This window comes from Vipera berus (assembly GCF_964194415.1).
Source record: "Vipera berus genome assembly, chromosome: Z".
NCBI lineage: Eukaryota > Metazoa > Chordata > Lepidosauria > Squamata > Viperidae > Vipera > Vipera berus.
In genome coordinates this window covers 35,505,918-35,524,925 of record NC_138205.1, presented here as the reverse complement: position 1 = coordinate 35,524,925, position 19,008 = coordinate 35,505,918, and positions in this window count along the sequence as shown.

Below are 19,008 nucleotides of genomic sequence, written 5' to 3'. Positions count from 1 at the left end.
TAGTTGTCCTCACTTTTAGGAAGTTTCTCCTTAATTCCAGGTTGCTTCTCTCTTTGGTCAGTTTCCAACCATTGTTTCTTCTCATGCCCTCTGGTACTTTGGAGAATAGTATGATGCCCTCTTCTTTGTAGCAGCCCCTCAAATACTGGAACACTGCTATCATGTCACCCCTGTTTTTTCTTTTCTTTAAACTAGCCAAATCTAAGTCCTGCAGCCGTTCTTCATATGTTTTAGTCTCGAGGCCTTTGATCATTTTAGTTGCTCTTCTCTGAACTTTTTCCAAAGTCTCAACATCTTTTTTGTAGTATGGTGACCAAAATTGGTTGCAGTATTCCAGGTGTGGTCTCACTAGGGTTTTTATAAAGCAGTACTAATAATTTGCATGATCTTGATTCTATGCTTTTGTTTATACAACCCTGGATTGTATAGCTTTTTTGGCTGCTGCTGCACACTGCTGGCTCATAGTCAAGTGATTGTCCACTAGGACTTCAAGGTCCCTCTCACAGTTACTGTTTTTGAGCCAGGTCTCACCTAATCTGTACTTATACCTTTTTCCTGCCTAAATGTACTAAAAATTGCTTTTCGTATGACTTCATCTTTGCATGTTCTGGCTCTCTGCTGATAATCAACCTTAATTATTTGTCTCTCTTTCCATTTTTTTGTACTTGTTCTTTTTGTCATTCAGCTTGTCTGAGAGACCTTTGTGCAGCCCTGCTGGTTTCTTGAATTTTTTTTGTTGTTTTTTTTTCAATGGTATTGTGCTGGACTGGGCTTTTATGATCACATTTTTCAGAGTTTCCCATGCTTCTTGGGTTGTTTTCCCCTTTAGGATTTTCATCCATGGAATCTTTCCTAGATTCTCTCTGAGTTTGTTAAAATCAGCTCTTTTGAAATTTAAGACTCTGGTTGGATTATTTTCTGTTAGTTTATGTATGAATGAATGTAGCCACTATAATAAATTTGAGGTTTACAGAAATTGAATTCCAAACAAACGTTCTATTATTAACTCAATTTTATCTCTATAAATTGATATAGTATCAGCTTTTAGCATTTACATAGATAGGTTTTCGATCTAGACCTGACTTGTTCTTTCCAGTCCCCCAATGTGCACTCATTGCCATGTAACTGAACTCATCCACCTTGTCTGGTCACCCTCTTCTTCTTTTTCCTTCCATCTTTCCCAGCATTAAAATCTTCTGGAGTCAATTCTTCACATAATGTATATGAATTGGGTTAATTTGGATATATCATTTCTGGCACACATGAGAACTCTGGGTTCATTTGTTCAATGATCCATTTCTTTGATTGCTTGGCTATTTGGTATCCTCAGGAGACAAACTTTAACTGCATGAATACAGGTAGTCCTCGACTTGCAGCAGTCCATTTAGTGATCATTCAAAGTTACAACAGCACTGAGAAAAGAGACTTCACAGTTACAGTGAACCTTTGTTTCCCAAACAAAGTCAGTGGGAAAGCAGATTCACTGAGCACTGTGTGACTAACTTATCAACTGCAGTGATTCACTTAACAACAGTAGCAAGAAAGGTCATAAAATGGGGCAAAACTCACTTAACAAATGTCTAAATTAAAAACCAACATTTTGGGTTCAATTGCAGTCGTAACCTGAGGACTACCTGTATTCTTGCTACTCTGTTTCTTCAGAGTCCAACTTTTGCTTCCATAGACTGTCACAGGGAAATTTTTGCTTGCATTGTCCGGATCTTTGTAGACATGGACGCATCATGGCAGCTGAATATCTTTTAGCAATGTGAACAATATAATTTTGGTTAAAAAATATTGCTTGGCTTAGGATTGATTTTAAGTCTATGGGACTTCATGGATGAGTGCACATTTATTTTAAAATATTTTTTGAGGGTTGTACACATATACCCACCCACTCTTACATATATATTTATGTAATTATTTGGTGACTTTTAAATGTCACATTTTTTGTTGCTGTTAGTTGCGAATTTGTGTCCTACTTATGGACAATGTTCCTCCAGGCCTTCCTGTCCTTTACCATCTTCTGGAGTCCATTTAGGCTCATGCCTACTACTTCAGTGACTCCATCCATCCAGCCATCTCATTCTCTGTTCTCCCCTTCTTCTCTTGCCCTCAACCTTTCCCAGCATTAGGTTCTTCTCCAGTGAGTCCTTCTTTCTCATTAGGTGGCCAAAGTATTTGAGTTTCAACTTCAGGATCTGGCCTTCTAAAGAGCAGTCTAGGACTGACCGGTTTGAACGGCGTGCAGTCCAAGGGACTCACAGGAGTCTTCTCCAGCTCCATAGTTCAAAGACCTCAGTTCTTTGGTGTTCAGCCTTTTTTATGGTCCAACTTTCACTGCCATACATTGCAACTGGGAAGACCACAGCCTTGACTATAAGCACTTTTGTTGGCAGGGTGATGTCTCTGCATTTTAGTGTGCTGTCTAGATTTGCCATAGCTTTCCTCCCCAGGAGCAAGTGTCTTTTAATTTCTTGGGTGCAGTCCCCGTCTACGGTTATCTTGGAGCCCAGGAAAATAAAATCTGTCACTACCTCCATTTCTTCCCCATCTATTTGCCAGGAATTGAGAGGGCTGCATGCCATGATCTTGGTTTTCTTAATGTTAAGGTTCAAGCCCACTTTTGCACTCTCCTTCTTCACTCGCAACAAGAGGCTCTTTAGTTCCTCTTCACTTTCTGCCATTAGAGTGGTATCATCTGCATATTTTAGGTTGTTGGTATTTCTCCTGGCAATCTTAATTCCAACTTTTGATTCATCTAGCCCTGCCTTTCTCATGATGTGCTCTGCATATAAGTTAAACAGGCAGGGCGACAATATACAGCCTTGCCGGACTCCTTTCCCAATTTTGAACAAATCAGTGGTTCCGTGTCCAGTTCTCACTGTTGCTTCTTGACCCACATATAGGTTTCTCAAGAGACAAATAAGATGTTCTGGTACTCCCATCTCTTTAAGAACTTGCCACAGTTGTTGTGATCCACACAATCAAAGGCTTTAGCATACTTAATGAAGCAGAAGTAGATGTTTTTCTGGAACTCCCTAGCTTTCTCCATGATCCAGCATATGTTGGCAATTTGATCTCTAGTTCCTCTGCCTCTTCGAAATCCTGCCTGTACTTCTGGTAGTTCTCAATCCACATACTGCTGGAGTCTAGCTTGTAGGATTTTAAGCATAACTTTACTAGCATGTGAAATGAGTGCAATGGTGCAATAGTTTGAACATTCTTTGGTGCTGCCTTTCTTTGGAATTGGAATGTAAACTGACCTTTTCCAATCCTGTGGCCACTGTTGAGTTTTCCAAATTTGCTGGCAAATTGAGTGTAGCACTTTTGCTGCATCGTCTTTTAAGATTTTGAATAGCTCAGTAGAATACTGTCACCTCCACTAGCTTTGTTGTTGCTCAGATTTCCTAAGGCCCATTTCACTTCCCATTCTAGGATGTCTGGCTCAAGATAAGGACCACCTCATCGTGGTTATCAGGGATGTTAAGCTCTTTCTTGTATAGTTCTTCTGTTTAATTTTGCCACCTCTTCTTAATCTCTTTTGCCTCTGTTAGGTCCCTGCCATTTTGGTCCTTTATCATGCCCATTTTTGCATGAAGCGTCCCCTTTATATCTCCAATTTTCTTGAAGAGATCTCTGGTCCTCCCTATTCTATTGTTTTCTTGTATTTCTTTGCACTGTTCATTTAAAAAGGCATTCCTTAAATCTATTTGTCACCTCTACTGTATATTTGGCAGGGATATGATTTAGTTCATACCTGAGTGGCCTAGTGCTTTTCCTTACTTTCTTCAGTTTAAATTTTGCAATGAGAAGCTCATGGTCTGAACCACAGTCAGGTCCTGGTCTTGTTTTTACTGACTGTATAGAGCTTCTCCATCTTTGGCTGCAGAGCACATAGTCAATCTGATTTCTGTGTTGACCGTCTGGTGATATCCAGGTGTAGAGCCATCTCTTGGGTTGGTGGAAAAGTGTGTTTGCTATGACCATCGTATTCTCTTGACAAAATTCTATCAGCCTGTACCCTGCTTCATTTTGTACTCCAAGGCCAAACTTGCCTGTTATTCTGGTTAGCTTTTGGCTTCCTACTTTAGCATTCCAATCCCCAATGATGATAAAGACATCATTTTTGGTGTTAGTTCTATAAGGTGCTGTAGGGCTTCATAAAGGTAAGGTAAAGGTAAAGCTCCCCCGCACATGCGTGCTAGTCGTTTTTGACTCTAGGGGCCGGTGCTCATCTCCGTTTCAAAGCCGAAGAGCCAGCGTTTGTCTGAGGACATCTCCGTGGTCATGTGGCCAGCACGACTAGACGCCAAAGGCGCATGGAACGCTGTTACCTTCCCACCGTAGTGGTCCCTATTTTTCTACTTGCATTTTTATGTGCTTTCGAACTGCTAGGTGGGCAGAAGCTGGGACAAGTAACAGGTGCTCACTCTGTTACGCAGCACTTAGGATTTGACCCGCCAAATTGCCAACCTTCTGATCGACAAACTCAGCACCAGTGGTTTTGGGCATAGACCTGGACTACTGTGATATTGAATGGTTTGCCTTGGATTCGCCCTGAGATCATCCTGTCATTTTGGGGATTGTATCCCAGTATTGCTTTTCCTGCTCTTTTATTGACTATGAAGGCTACTCCATTTCTTCTCAGGGATTCTTGCCCGCAGTAGTATACCTGATAGTCATCTGAATTAAATTCACCCATTCCTGTCTATTTTAGTTCACTGATTCCTAAGATATCGATGTTCAGTCTTCTCATCTCTTGTTTGACCACGTCCAGCTTACCTTGATTCATGGATCTTACATTCCAGGTTCCTATGGAGAAAAAATCTTTACAGCATCGGACTTTCCTTTCACCACAGATACATCCACAGCTGAGTGTCCTTTCGTCTTTGGCCCAGTCGCTTCATTCTTTCTGGCGCTACTAGTACTAGCTGTAAGGACCCACTTAATTTTACATGTTAAGAAGACAGAATTCTTGGAAACATTTTCTTCCAACAGGAATCTTTATTAAGAGAAATTAACTGAAGGCATCCTAGGCTGGATCTGAGAAGTCCTCCCCATCATTCAACGTTTTAAAGTGTTCCCAAGCAGCCCCCCCAACAACCCACAGTTCTTCTGGGCGATCCAAACAGGCAGATTCTAGGTGTTTATTTCAGGGACGATAATATCAGTCTGGCTCAGTTGGCATGATCATTCAATCCTTTTATTGCCCAGACTCCAAGTGTTGTATCTTTCCCCCCTCCCCTTTTCCCTCACTGTCGGCACAGGGAAGATCTTCAGAGAGGCATAGGATGAAAGGCAGATGGCTTTCAGAGAGGCATAGGATGAAAGGCTATGTTTAGTATACCCTGAGTGAATCAACTGAAGGTTACTTTGTAGTGAAGACAGGAAGTGAAAGCAACAGAAGTCCCCATGATTCCTCCTCCCCTTTTTTCGTATGACAGAATCCAGTAGAACACAAGGGCTGGATTTTTAATCAGAAAAGATAGGTAGAAATGAAATCTAACTGGATTCTGACACTAGCCCTCTGCTCTTCCCCAGTAGCATATTGGACGGCTTCCGACCTGAGGGGCTCATCTTCCAGCGTCATATCTTTTCGCCTTTTGGTACTGTCCATGGGGTTTTCATGGCAAAGATACTGGAGTGGGTTGCCATTTCCTTCTCCAGTGGATCACGTTTTGTCAGAACTCTCTGCTGTGACCTGTCTGTCTTGGGTGGCCCTGCACAGCATAGCTCATAGCTTCATTGAATTACATAAGCCCCTTCGCCACGACAAGGCAGTAATCCATGAAGGGGAAATGTCATATTAGCCAGCTTATATACAATATTCACTCAACATTTAAATTATCAGAAGTATTGTTAAAAGAAAACTGTGTTTCTAAGGACATGCAAAGTGACTTTTCCTTTGTCACTGAAGCATAGGCATCCTTTCTTAGCCACAAAGATGCCTAGATGATGAAACATATAATGTGATGTTGGAAAATGAGCTTTACATTTTCATACTTTCAATCACAATGTTGCTTGTACGTATCTAAGTCTTGGCTCTTTGAGGCAGACCAGAATTAGGAAACCAAAATTATAAATATTTAACTATTTTTATTACAGGGTTACAGTAACAGAATCTTGTAAGTCAGAAAACTCCTCCTCGCTCCCTATCTTTATCTACAAGAGATCTAGGGTGGGTCAAATTTGAGATGTTTTTTCAAATTATATTTATGCTTTGGACACACATGTCATTTATCTGATCATTGTTTTGCTTATGTTCCTCTTGTTCCTCAAGATTATTCTTGCAACCTATCAAACTAAGGGATGGGACTGGCATTGCAGTGGCATGGCATACATAACTTGTGGACACAGTAATACTCTTGGGAAGCTCTTTTTGTCTTTGCAATGTTGTGGCTCTGCAGAATTTGTGGTCAGTGAATTCTTCCACTAGTAGGAACACTTGTTTCACCCATCTCTGGATATCTATCTATTCTACCCTATTCTTATCTCTCTGCAGAGAATTTAAGTGACCAGATCCTGATAATTGCATATTGACCTCCCCCTCTCCGCCGCCATATGTAATTATTGTTATAGCTGCTGACAAAAGGGCCCAGCTGCAAAGATGTGCACATGTTGCTCTTTTAATATCACAGTTTATGCAGAGTATTGAAAACTAAAATGAAAAGTTGGCTTGGAGGTGCTTCTTTTAACAGCAATCACCCAGATATTCTATAAAACAGAAATGTTCACATTCGGTAAATATCTGTGGGGATTCTTAGTCATTCATTCAGTCAAAACTGAAGAAGCTTCTTAGATGAGAAGCGAAATGTCTTCAAGAAAAGCAAAGAATGTCCAATTGCCTTTTTTAAAAGCACTTTTGGGAAGACTCACAATAGATATATTCCCAATGTGTATAGGGAGAAGGTAGCATGCATTCATTTGTTTATGGAATACAGATGACAGGATTTTTATACCTGTAGAAGTTATAGCAGCTCCAGATATAGGGTTTGACTGAATGCTGAAGTTTGCATTCTCCTATTGGTCTCCCGGAGGGGAATACCAAATGACTCCTGGTGGTCCCTACATAATCTCAGAGATCTGAGATCAGTAAAGAAAAATAGATTGAGGTTTGGTGCCTGAATAAGGTGGTGAAGTCGCAGTGTGAAAAGACTCTACGTTACCATGAAGAGCTCCCTCACAGCTTATATTAGAAAATTATTTAACTCATAGGATGTTCTCCTTTCCATCCTTTACAGGTTTAATTTTTTTTAGTTTAATCTTGGAAAACAGTGTGTTTAGCTTTGCTTCCTACCTGTCCCTTCCCCATTTTTAAAATGCTTATTGACACATTACACATTACCACCCAAATAGAAAAGGTTTAAAGCAGAACTGTATGATCCATATTTCTAAAGTTACTCTCAATAAATAGTTTTCTCCATTAAACCTGGATAATACACCTTTTACTGCATGAGATGAAGTCACCATTAATCGATTCAATCAAGAGAATGATCTCTTTGCTTAGGGCAGTCTTCCAAAGCTCAATGGGAAGTCTGCAGAAGAGTAGGAGATGTAGAGAGATCTGAAATGGAAGGATTCTGGCATTTGGTATTTTTTTTGGGGGGGAAGGTAATAGTCTTTATCCAGTTTAGCTCTTTGTACCCCCACAAATTGCAGTGGGGAAATTCCCCAACTTTTCCATCATTTTTATTCTATTTATATTTTTAATGGACAAGAATATGTAGTCTTACTCTGAGTGTAAGTAAAACCAATTGCCATGTTTCAAATTAATTACGTGTTAAGATTGTCTGTATGTGTACAGTCTAAGTCAGCAACTTCCTTTACCTCCCCACCCACCCAAAAATCTGATTTTTTTCCCCAAATTCTCATGTCATACTAAATTAAGGCTTCTCTTTTGTTCAGTACCATTATCTTGCTTTCTTCACAGAATTTCACAGAGGGTACAAATCCTAACCCTAATCCTCCTATTTATTTTTCAATTTTCTATGAAACACTTAAAGATAGTTTCAGATGTTAATGGAAAAAACCCAAGAACAAGAGTCATTGATGTCATCCTCAATGTCAAAATAGTAACAAGATAATAATTTTGATTTTTAAATTAATAAGTAACCGTTAAGTTGCTAAGTAACCCCAGAATTTTGAGATTGATTCAGAAGGAACACCTTTTCCAATATTCAACTTTAAAGCATCCAGTGATCTTCATCATAACAGCAACAAGCACAAAATGGGACTAAAACTGTGTGCCAAATAGTGAGCTATTCTGATATTACTAATCAATTGAATGTTTCATTGTTTATTCATTTATTAGATTTTTTATCCCACCTTTTGTACAAGGCTCAAAGGGACATATATAGTGCTCTTTCCCATTTTTTCACCACAACCACAGCCCTGAAAAAATAGGTTGGGTGAGTGTGTGACTGGCTCAAAGTGACCTAGCCTCCTTCAATGGCTGAGGCTTGACAGGATCTATCAGACCAGAGGCACCAACCATTACCAGTCAGAAGATATACTGTAACACAGCTCCTCCATCCCTCCCTTCCTTAATAATTTGTTGGATATTTTTTCATAAGGTAAAAATTAAAGGTCATCTGTATTTGCAAATCCAGGAAGTTTGTAAATGAGAGAGATATACCGGTAGTTCTTCCAAACAAACTACTTTTCTGCCCCTAGATTTCTGGAAGCATCATGAAAGCAAATCTTGAGACAACTGTTCCTAATACAGTTGTTAAAACAAAGAGGCTACAGCTACTACTAGAACTGGTGTGTTCACTTGGTGAACTTAAGAGTGCTCAGAGACCTGATAGGGAATTGGAGCTTGTGCTTTCTGGCCAGACATGCAGGTGGACAAGTATTTCTGACTTTACCTCTTGGTTTTGTGCTCAAACTCTTTTCCTCAGAATAAGGATTTAGAGTGCTCATCTAGATACCAAATGGGTTAACCATATCCTCCTGCAATTGTGATTCCTTTGCCCATTCCTGATTTTCTATCACTTGGATATTAGCAGTTGGAAGGTATGGCATGTCAGGTATCCCCTCCAATGACAGCCTACATAGTCCAACCTTCTTCTGTAGCAACACTCCTTTGCAACAAATCTTGTCACTGCAGCAGAAAGAGGCCAAAACATCCAAGCACGAATGAAGCTACTGCATCTGATGTCAATTTTAAAATGGGAATTAATTTCATTTAATGGGGTAACTGCATCTCTATTTGGAAGAACTTAGTAAGGTGCATCCAACCCAGAAGTGTTTGATATGTGGCCTGAAACATTAAGAGGGAAACACCTTTGTTTTTATCAGTTCCATTTTAAATGAAATGAATGGTCAAAACGTGAAAATCATGTCTTAGTAGTATCTTTTACTATGCTTTTAATGGTATCCTTCATGGAACCAATGATGCAGCCACCATAGCAGGCAACTTCAGGGCCCCGACTTTTACCTTTCTAGTTCTATTAATACATTCTTCAATCTAAAATATTATTTTATTATTTATTAAATTTAATTCACTTGTGATGAATCTGGGTAGCTTACAAGAATAAAACCCCAAATATAAATCCAACACTACCACCTCTCCTGACACAGCATTCAAACACATTTGATCAGCTCCATGTCAACTCAGGATCCTGTTGGCAAAACCACATCTCCAGGGCCTTTTGGAAGAGAATCAAGATGGGGAGGAATCTTATCTCCATGGGAATGATGTTCCACAGGGAGGAAACCAGCACAGAAACAACTCTTTTTCTTGGTCCCACTAAGAATCTCGTTGATGAAGGGGACCTGTAACATACCTGGCCTCCCTCCCTGGTGGGTGGGTTAGATAAAATTAGGAAAAGATCCCAAATATGATCTTATATTTATGGAATTTCAACACCTCTGAGGATAACTCTTGGGGACAGTTGAGGCCACTGAGTAATCTTTTCCTCTTCCCCTTACACACATCTATTCCTATGCCCCCTTTTCTACATATTATCATGAGATTTTGGTAGCCCAAGACTTAACTTTACAATTATTAATTTTGGGGGAAGGTGACCATCTATAGTGAGAAAGACCATGATACAAAAATGACAGAAAAAAGAAAAACAAAACACAAAATACATTAACATTAAAACATGCACTTTATTCAACTTACATTTCAGTATTTTCAAGTCATGACTTATTTTAGAAGAAAATATTATTAAACTGTAAAAAGTGAGCTAAAGGATTGTTTGTGAAATAAAGCTATAACTATCTGACAGGAAAAACAATTTTTAAAAGGACACTATTTGCACACCATAGTTTATTCTCAGATCTTATTGGCAAGAACCTTCACCTTATTTTCACTGACATCAGATGTTTTGCAATCTATCCTTATTTGTAACATTTTGTTATTCTAATGCTTTCAAGTCAGGCTCTGCACATTGGATCTGGGTAAGAAAGATTGGGGAAATGTTTTTAAATATTTGTTAAATAAACCAAGTGGGACTAGCTGCCTAGAATGGGATTACTCTAGGCAGCTTACAATAATAAAAAGGAAGAAAAATGAAAAGGCACATAAACAGAAGTAGAATTATAGAACAATGAAGCAAACAATGACAGAAATACAATGAGAATAAATACATAAAATATGGTAGCTAAAAAGATGGATGGTGGAGAGCAGAGAGCAAGGGGGGGGAGGTGGAGTCTGCCATCTTATCTAGCAGTCACCTCCACCACAAGGATATCCACTGCTTGCTCTACATCCTTCTGGTGTTGTTTCCAGTCTCCATTTTCACTGCTGCTGGTTGACACCTAAGAGTCTTCCATAAAATAAAACTGAAATAGACAGTGGATAATGAAAAAGGGGCAAAACAGTGTAGTCAAGAAAACTAAATAGACAGTTTATGAAGTCTCCAGAACAGAACTTGGCTCCAAAGAGACTACTTTTAAAGCAATTCCTACCCTTCTTCATACAGTGTAGGTGTTATTGTTTCATTTAGAAGTGTTTGGATATGACACCACCTTGCATGAAAGCTTGGAAAAATCTCCTGCATCCAGATCTACATCAGTCGTTTTCCAATAAGATCACTGGCAAAATACGCTATTTGGCAGAAGACAAAAGAATTTCCTCTTGGCTTCAAGAAGGCTTGAAGAAGCTGTGATTACCAGTTTGATATATGTTAACTCTATTGAACACTTCCCACAGAGACAAGTAAGTCTCCTCTGCCTACATTATGCTGCCTGGAAATATTCCAAGCAGAAATTACTTTTGGAAAATATGCAATACCTCTCACCTGATCCCTGTTCTGTTCAGGAATTCAACTGAAGGCAGAGAAAAAATAACACAGAACCTCTATTCTGCCCTGCAAATGAGATGAGTTATAAGCAGGAATACACTTCTTCTTTTGGGTTCAGCGCTGCATTGAGTCTTTGTCATGTTGTTCAAAATGTAATGAAATGCATTTAACATAATTATTCTCCATGCATTCAATACTTTCCCTGTTTATCACATTAAACATTATAATTCAGGAACAGCTTCTGAAATGACGGTGAGGGAGAGCATCCAAGGCTCTTGCAGCTGCATGGACATCAGGTTTGGCATCTTTGAGCTATACAGATAGTTCTCAACTTAACGATCATATTTAACCCTCATAATTACAGTTGTAAGTTGTGATGGTCGCAAAGCAAATTGTCATGTGACTGTCTTGTATGACTGCAGGAAGCTGCCAAAGGCTGTAAATGCAGGTCAGTTGCTGAGCAGCAAAAATGTGGTCACATAACCATGGGGGGAGGTGCCCATTGGAAATGGATAATAACTCCTAGGGGATTGTTGTAACGTCAAATGTCCACTAAGCAACTAATAGTAAGTTGAGGACTTCCTGTATTTCAGGTGCCACATTTCAACTGCCAATAATCCCTGCTGCTCTTTGTTCACTCACCCATTCCTTTCATTGTTTTTTTTTAAAAATGATAAGGCAAGCTTTGGAAAATTAGATCCATAAAATATCGCTCAGATCTAGCAAGTAAGAAATGGGATAAAAAGAGCCAAACTAGGAGAATGTGCAGTATTTTATGGATGCCCTTTTACTGCACTGGAATGAGTTTCTTTTTTCCCCCTTTTTTCCATAATTCTTTTTTCCATATTTCTTCTGCTAGTTCTTTCCATCTTTTAAGCTACAATACACCCATTCCCTGGAAGAGATTTCAAAAATATATGTAAAACTGGCTCTGTGTTTGTTGACAATCCAAGAACTAGACCAAGGGCATTTCCTTTACAGGAAATTTTTTTGAACTCAGCTGAATGGATTTCAGTGACTCGGTTGTGTAGCTTGGAGATTCCATTCAGTTGTAACATGCATTCATTACCAATTTGTGCCGAGGAAAATTATACATTTTTACAGAGTTTTTCTTCATTAGATCAAAGCATACATAAAATCTTGGGCTAAAATAGGTCAAGCAGAATAATGTATTTGTCAGGTATTGTTCTAGAACTGAATATCCTAAAGTTTGATACTTTTAAAAAGATAATTTCCAGATCTTGTTAATAATATTTCCTCTAATTATAATTTAAAAGAAAACCTTCATCATCTATTATATACAGCATTTCCATTAATTCCTCCACCTACTACTCCATATTTGCCCCCTCAAATATTTATGTGCATAAAAACTGGACTGAAACAAGTCATAAAGGAAACTATTGCTACCATAATTATGCGTGCCATTCTTCTGAATTTGGAGACTTTGGATTTTATTTTGAAGAAATAAATCCTATTAGCATTTAAAATCCACAATTTTTAATATAAATGATAGTTAGAGAGCCTAAACATTGGTATTTGAACCAAGAACTTTTTAACATGTATATTTTATTTTGTTTTACTAATCTAGGTGAAATATTGAATATATATTGCTAGTCCATACAAGATATGCCAGATGATAAATAGGTAAATCCAGTCTATTTTGTCATAGTAGTTATCACACATTTTTGCCAGTTCTAGAACTGTTAATTGTTGTAACTGATGTTGCAAAACTGCTTCAACAAGGAACCCAAATAGGTGTCCTTCAGTGAGTTGAACCACAGCCCAGAAATTGTAAATGGGATTATTTTAAATCAAAAAAGCCACTTAGGATAACTCTGATAAGGTTAGAACAATGCTTCAGTATTACATGTTACAATGCAAGGGCTAAAAATGTATCTTTATGAAAAAATAAAGTTTGGGGTAAACAGCAGATCTTGGCAGCACCAACTCCAAGGCTTTAACTTCCACTTAGAACTGAAGCAAGGTCTTGAAATCTGTGTCCCGTGATTGTTTTGTATTTACTTTCTTCCTTCATCCCTTCCTTTTAATTTCTTTGCAGACATACAGCTAGCATTTGAAGTATTACTATTGTTATTTGCTCAAATATTTACGCTTGGGTGGGGTGGATTTATAATTGCAATAACATTTAATACATAATGCAACTTATTTTGTTTTAAAATAGAGCTTTTAGGAGGGAAAGACCAAGAAAATAAAAAAGTAATATTTTGGCTTGTAATTGTCACATTCTTGCAAAAATCAGTGTGTCTCATCTTCTGAAAGTGGAGGGGAAAAAGAAATTCGGATGAAACCCCTCTAGATTAGGGAAGAAGTCTCAATATCAAATGAATACTCTCAAACCATCCTTACAACACACTAGCTGAAGTGCCTCCTACTGAGCTAACTCATCCAGCTTTCTTTTTAACAGAAAAGTTAAAATTAAAATGTAAGGGCCGGATTGTACAGGAGACAGGTGCTGCAACACACCCTTTTTTGCCCCACACAATTGGGCCATCTCATTGGAATCCTTGCTGGGCCTGCTTCTCTGGCTTTTTGGAACTCTTCCCACCTCCCCCTCACCTGCATCAGCTCTCCCCGGGGGCAAAGAGAGTGGCAGGCGAGAGAGAGAGAAGTGGGTGTGGGAAAGGAGCAGGTGTCTTAGGCATTTGGCAGGCACTCAATGGACAAGCCAAGTTGCACAAAATGCAGCCGGCAGATGCAGCCATTGCTTGAGGGATTTCCACACAGGAATGAAGTTTCTCCTGCACACACACAACCCTGCATATGCTGAGAGACATGTAGGCCTACTCATCTTTAGTGCCTGTCTTGTCTTCTCCAGAAAATGAAATGTCACTATTATAAGATAGCCACTTAGAAACAAAAAATGAGGCAAGAGACACTTTTTTGTTTTGCATTATTAAGGCCTTTTCTCATACTTATGCTATGTTGAATGTGTACATTCAAAATTTAAAATAAAGACAGTCATGTTAATGCACTGTATCTTGCCATAACGAAGAAACCTTTGACCAAGGTTTGACCAATTTGCTAGTCAATATGCTGCTTAGAGGAAGAGCAGATCCAACCTTTTCTGCTGTTCTTTAATTTTTTTAAACCAGTCTTGAACAGGAACAATCCTTTGAATAGAGGATAGGAATCTATAAAGACAGAGGCAATTTTATTTCTGGAGTCAGACAAGCAATAATGTATTTTGAAGTGGAGAGTCTGGACTTGTTTTTTCTACGTACACAGCAGGTGAGGATTTTTTCAGCAAAGGTCATGTTCAACAGGAAGAGAAGGAAGAAGTATTTTCAAATATTAAGTGGAACCTGAGGATGGCCATTCTAGTGTGATCATGAGTGTCATATGTATGTTGTATGTTTCCTTCAGAAATGCTTTTCACTAGAAATCCTTTCAGAAAAAAACTAAGTTTAGGCTTATAACATGCCCTCCTTATTGTTGCCTTTTACTTTCTGAGACTGATTACTTCCAGGACAATATTTTTTTTTTATCCCATTTATATCCCGCCCTTCTCCGAAGACTCAGGGCGGCTTACAATCTAAGAAGCACAAATCAATGTGCTTAGCAATAGCCTTCATTCTATGTATATGCCTGCTTATTAGGGCTTTCGCCCCCCCCCCCCAAGCGGCATTATTACAAAGTCAGCTTATTGCCCCCAACAATCTGGGTCCTCGATAAAGATCTTATAAGCTTAAACTTTGCTGATAGTTTCCTTCTGAAAGGATTTCTAGTGAAAAGCATTTCTAAAGGAAACATACAACATACATACGACACTCATGATCACACGAGTCACCATCTAAGGCGCTTATGTGATTATTCAAATTGTGGCACAATGTATGAGTTGTAGGCAATCCTCATGTGCCACTTAATATTTGAAAGTAAAAGGCAACAGTAAGGAGAGCATGTTGTCTCTCATCCCAGAGAATCTCTAGCTTAATTACAGGCATTTAGAGTCAGGGAGGAGTATAAACTCATTGATTTCAATATCTGCATTCTATTACAAGCAAGAAGGAAAATTAGGGAGCATCTCAACACATGCATGATGTCTTGTCCTTGTTACAGAACTTCTACACATAGGCATATAAAATTAGGAAGAATTTCCTCATAAAAGCCTAATAGCTAATAAATTGCTTGAGTTTATCGCATTTCATCCAATATTAATTTTTGGAGTGCCATTAAACTAAAATTCAGTTCTCAAATTAACCACTTTATTTACTCTCTCCCTCCCACTACCCTGTCTGCAACATACTTTGTTGGTGAAATCTGTTGTCACTAGTTGCCTTGGTTAATAGGAAGAAAGTTTTGTCGAACCCCATGCAAAGAATCTTCTTTCAGGATCACTAGCTTGCACATCCCTAGCTGAAGTTTAATGGATGAAGCCCATCTAAACTTGTAAACGTTGTAATTGCAACTGCTTGTAATATAATTGCAGCCAAAAACTTTGTTTCTAATGCTGGAGGGACTGAGAGAGCACATTAAAAGGAAAGAGCCAATATTTTCTCCCTCTTTTAGAAAAAAATATAAAAGGATTCTTCCTTTGAGCCGAGTTAAGTTTTTAATGAGCATTTCCCAAGCAATTGTTGTTAGATTTTGCCTTCCTCTCTTGTTTTCTGGCCTGGACATGTCTGGACACCTTCATGTTATGAGGCTGCATGAGATCCCACGTGATTTTGTTCTTTTCCTTAAAGGTCTTCCCTTCTGTCAATAGTATGAAATGCATAACATACTGTGCAGGAGGAAGGAGGCAGGAGCAGCCAAGAACATTGCCACCAGCCAGAAAGTGCATGGGTTAAATCCCCACTGGGTAACAGGCAGTGTGGTAGAACTTCCCAGGTGGGGGCATTAATGAGAAAGAAAAATGGTAAGATTGTGGGGTATAGGAAGTTTCTTTGAAGAATCTAAACAAATTGGGGGTGGGTTGAAGAATATTCTTGAATAAATTACCCTAAATCAGATTTGCCTACAAAACTTCACTGTCTTATAGAATATAGTTAGCAGAGAATTACAATATCAGTTGGAATAGTATTGGACTTAAGTTTTAGAGGGAAACTAGAAAACTGGGAGAAATGTTTTGTTTTTATGGAAGTTAATGCTGTTGTTATAGTGAAGACAACTGTTCAAAATACATTTCCCAATTTTGATCTTAAAAAATATTTTAAGTATCAACCAGTCTTACCGTTTATGGTAAGCTCAAGTAGTCTGCTGAGAGATTAAGAGACGGGCACAAGGACATTACTGCTTTTTGTGCAAAATATACCTTCGCTCACTGGGACCACAGTTTTAGTCTTCCGAGTTTTTGGACTCATGCTGGAGCCCATCTTCAGAGAACTTCTCTTTCCCTAGAATATGTGCTTTGGGCTATTCTATGCACAGTATTTATGTGATGCCTAGTTGTGTGTGGCTTTTTAGTTGGTGACTGAGGTTTGATGGCCAGTTATTAAGTTGTTGGCTGTTGTTTATTTGTGCTGCCAAATCCTTGGGTCCTAAGTACCTGATAAGCTGGTGACTCCTGTTGACTGACAAGGGACCTGTTTTCCAGGCTTCAATCATTTTCCTGGCTACATTTGGACCTGCTCGACCAACAATCTTAGTAGCTGAGAAATTGAATGTATGTCCTTGTTCATTGCAATGTAAAGCTACCAATGAGTTCAAGTCTCCTCATCTGACTGCTCCCTTGTGTTCTTGAAATCTGGTGGTTAGCTTCTTCCTCGTCTGTCCTACATAGTCACAAGGGCAACCTATGCAGGTCACGGGGCAATCATAGTCATAGGGCAACTCATCCAATGCCCCCAAGACTATGTAGGACAGACAGGAAAAAACTAATCACCAAATTGCAGGCACACAAGGGAGCGGTCAGATGAGGAGACCCAAACTGACTGGTAGCCTTACACTGCAATGAACAAGGATATAATTCAATTTCTCAGAATACTAAGGTTGTTGCCAAGCAGGTGCCAAAGTAGCCAGGAAAATGATTGAAGCCTGGAAAATGGGCCCCTTGTCAATCAACAGAAGTACTGTTTACCACCAGCTTATCAGGTACTTAGGAGCCAAGGACTTGGCAGCACAAATAAACAGCAGTCAACGACTTAATAACCAGCCATCAACACTTCAATCAACAACTAAAAAACTACACACAACTAGGCATCACATAAATACTGTGCATAGAATAGCCCAAAACATCCATTCTGGTGAGAGAGAAGTTCCCTGAGGATGGGTTTCAGCACAAGTCCGAAAACTCAGAAAACTAAACTTCTCGTCCCAGTGACCGACCCAGATTGAATCCTGCAACATTATCCTGGGACACGTATATTTGCCTTCATTCGTGAAAATATACCTCAAACACTTACCTGGCTCAAAAAGAATTACTAGCAATCCAGAGTATACAGTATGGTGCAGCCCTTCCACATTCAGTTTCTGAGCAGAAATCTGCATATTTCTATCCAAATTAAAAAAACAAGTACAAATAAGATTTTTTTAATGCTTATATTATTTTGCTTGCACAACACGTAATTGCAATTTGCAAAAATTTGCACATGATGTCTGACATAAAGGCCACATCTGAAACAAAAATTGTTCTAGGATCAGATCTTAAATCAGATCTGATTTAATTGTAGAACCTGGTTAAATTTGTAAGTCAGTTCTGTGAGCAAAAGTTAAATCACTTTTTACACAGCTGGAAATCAAGACTGGTATTAAAGTAAGTGAAAGATAGCCTCAATTTATGATAACCAATTATAACCAATTCATGTGCTTGAACTAGTTTGCCATCTGCTACAGTAAGAATGTAACAAACAAAACAAAACAAAAACACATCCTTAATTGCTGAATTTGCCCTGAGGCAATCAGAAACTGAGTCCTAACCCAGCACTTTAGTACATACTTCCCTTGCAAAGAAATCTTAAAGGCACGGTAGGGGAAAAGATTTGGAGGACTGAGAGAACATACGTTTTTAAAGTGTGTGTACAGAAAAAGTGCTAGCCATTTCTACTCGATCAACACATGAATTTTCTCCCTTTAATTTTCTGTGAAATTAAAGAAGCACCCAATCATAGGAAAGCATTCTAGATATTAACAGAACAGCATATTATGTGAAAATATGGTATTTTCATCCTGCCCTACACCCAAAAATATTCAGGTGTCTTTTTTCAGTGGCAGGAAAAAAAATTATTTCCCAGTTCCTTCAATCTGCACATTTCTCTATCTTCTCATTCTTTTTTCTTCTCAGAAAAGGAAATGGTCATATCTCCTGGAGAGACCAGATGCTTCATTTTTGATTGAAAATACAAACAATTTTAGAAAACCTATCTTTTAATAGATAATCTAAGCAAAACACTAGCTCCAAAGGCAAATATAAATCTATATTTCAGTTGGGACTTCAGGAAAATTTAAAGCTTGGATTATGTTATTCCATGTTACAATAATTTACAAGTGCCACCAACTGCCATAAAAAAGCTAATCTACTTTTAAAGCCACCTGTATCCATAAGTAAGGATATGGTCTAGGATCTCTGCTTTGGGAACAAAGTGAGGTAGCTGTCTGAGATGCAAGCCAAGAATTCTACTCGTGATCCTCCCCCCACCCAAAAAAATAAATAAACCTAAACTGAAGTGTGGTTGGCATTTTGCATACTAAGCTGGATTTACCATGTTACCTACTAAACTGGAACCAAACATGGGACAGTTAGTATCCAAACCCTTAAATCTCTAAAAGCTTAAACTAAAGAATGAGGTTCCAGTAT